Consider the following 1,923-nt stretch of genomic DNA (forward strand, 5'->3'; position numbering starts at 1 on the left):
AACATAATGTATGAGGAAAAGACTGCTATACCTCCCAGTAAAGGAGTAGAGGATGATGAGAGAAAAGATTCCATAGGAAATAAAATGTGGCATGTACTTTATCCAAGCTCTGTCCTTAGCGATGCTCCACACTAAAAAATATGAACTTGAGAAACTTGTGAAAGCCTTTAAGTAGTGTTCAGATCTTAGAAAAAACTCAAGTTTATGCTGAGGGAAATTCTGAAAATGTGGCAATATATGAAAATTTTCATTAAAACTTTTAACTTTTTCAACCTCAAATTCTTTGTAATGAAGACAAAACGGAGAAACTGCAGTGTGTGTTGTTGTATAACAATTTCTTGGAGACTGGAATGATTCATTTTGAGTGGAAGCTGATTAAGGCAGGAAACACACCACTCAAAAAAGCTTCAAGAAATCCCTGAAACTGACAGGATTCAGTATGCTTAACTGAAATGAAGAAACTCAGACAAACCATGCTGCTTAGAACGGGATTTGATCCACCAAGATAGGATACTCTTTAACCTGTAGAAATGCTTACAGGTATGCAGTATTCTCTGGTTGTGCTTTATTCATAAGCTTTATCACATGCTGGTTTCAAGTTTCATGATAGCAACTGTGTTTGAGTCTCTTGTGTTCCTTATCATAAGCAACTCCTTCCCCATATGCAGTTCCAGTAAAGCTCATTAATTCAAAAAGTTGGTCTTGATTTTGTTTTCCATTCTTAGTTGTGAGTAGATTCATATGCATGTTGCGTCTCCCCAGAAATAGTGTCTCATAGACCATATCTGTTGGACTGGGAGTTTGTTGGCGTCCACCTCTGACCTGTTGAAGGGTTCTTTGCGGGGAAGAAAGAGGAATAAGGAAATGATAGACAGAAAAATATGATAAGAAAGTCACAGGACACCAGGCTGTGTTGGCGCACGCCTTTAATCCCGGCACTCGGGAGGCAGAGGCAGGCGGGTCTCTGTGAGTTTAAGGCCAGCCTGGTGTACATAGCGAGATTCTGGAAAGGCACAAAGCTACACAGAGAAGTCCTGTCTCGAAAAAAAAAAAAAAAAAAAAAAAAAAAAGAAAATCACAGGATAGCTTTGAGAGGGCCTTGGGTCAATACCCAGTCACCCCAAGGTTTATTCCAAAGGGCTGTTTGTACAATGCCAAGGGTCAAGGCAAAAGACCTTCTCTATCAAGATCAAAGCACAACATATAGCCAAGTGTAGACCCTTTAAAACTCCTGGTAAACACTCCCATGGCCAAATCATCCCATTATGCAGCCCTGCTGGATAAAGCAAGCTCAGATTCTCTGACCCTGAGTAATTTGGGCCCCCACAAATTCCCCCTTCTTAATGTAAAGATCTCAAGTGGAAAGCTCTGATCCAGCTTTCCACTAAGAGCTTGAATAATCATAGCAATACACCTGCTCCTTATGGCTGCTATACCTCCCAGTAAAGGAGTAGAGGATGATGAAGATGGAATGGCCTTTTTGGATGGATCTAAGATGACTACAGCAGTCTTAGCTGCACCAAGCCCTTTTTTTAAATTAATAAATTCTTGATGCAGCCGCATCAAGGAAATCAGTAAACTCCTGATGCAACCACATCAAATCTAAGGACTCCTTAGCATCACCATTAACATTAACAGGTTAACATATTTCTAACATGAATATTAGTATGCATAATTACAATTCTCACAAAGTTACATCCAAAAACAAACTCTTAAATAGAACTATTTACACTTCTTGCTAACAAAACATAGGTTACATTAACACAGGCTAATATTAATCTACTCAAGGGACAAGAGAAATTTTTTTTAGTTAGACTGAGGAATATAACAACTCTCCTTTACTTTATATTTTTTGAAGCTTCATCTTGAGCCTGGGTAGAAAAAAAAAGACTTCTGCACAAACAGTTCATGAGTCACCACAGT

Source organism: Peromyscus eremicus, chromosome 1 (genome assembly GCF_949786415.1).
Source record: "Peromyscus eremicus chromosome 1, PerEre_H2_v1, whole genome shotgun sequence".
In the NCBI taxonomy this organism is placed as follows: domain Eukaryota; kingdom Metazoa; phylum Chordata; class Mammalia; order Rodentia; family Cricetidae; genus Peromyscus; species Peromyscus eremicus.